Here is a 682-nt window from a genome sequence, read left to right as displayed (position 1 = left end):
CCCTGTATATATATATATACATATATATTAATTTACCGACGGAATAAAGAAAAATAAATACGTTTTTACGTTTGATATAAGAAAATTTATAAAATTTAAGAAATTACGTTCAGTAAAACAAACTATAGCGTTCTTTGACTCTTTCAAAGTTAATGAACTCACATCCGTTCGTGTAAGCTCACGGGATCTTGGAGTATCAAAAAATACAAAGACGACGCTGTGACAACACATAGCATGTGTCAGCTGCGTTTTCGAGAAATGTCACTGCCCATATTTTGTCTATCTACTAACAAATAGGCTTCCACGAAACAATCTAAATATGTTTAACCCGTATACTGATTGTAAGATAATATTTGAGAGAATTGCAACGAAGGTTCGCAAGCAATTATAAGAAAGTTCAATTGTTTACATAGAATAATTGATTGAAGAATGAATCTCTCCAAAGCAATGCCAAGAGATCCATTCGATTACGTTAAGTAACTAGCTGCGATTAAAGGAGATTACACGGTATCGTCGTGTCATGATTGTGCACCGCTGCAGGATGGACGATTGCTCGCTCGAGTTGGAAGGACAGTAGTTTTAAAATAAGCACTGGGAGTCCCAGCGCTCTGCCAATGTCCATCGGTCCGAGCGCTTACTCTCTCTCTCTCTCTCTCTCTCTCTCTCTCTCTCTCTCTCTCTC

This window comes from Cyphomyrmex costatus, unplaced genomic scaffold (genome assembly GCF_001594065.2).
Source record: "Cyphomyrmex costatus isolate MS0001 unplaced genomic scaffold, Ccosl1.0 scaffold300, whole genome shotgun sequence".
Classification (NCBI taxonomy): domain Eukaryota; kingdom Metazoa; phylum Arthropoda; class Insecta; order Hymenoptera; family Formicidae; genus Cyphomyrmex; species Cyphomyrmex costatus.
The sequence above is the reverse complement of the archived record's forward strand: the minus strand, read 5'-3'. Positions refer to the sequence as shown.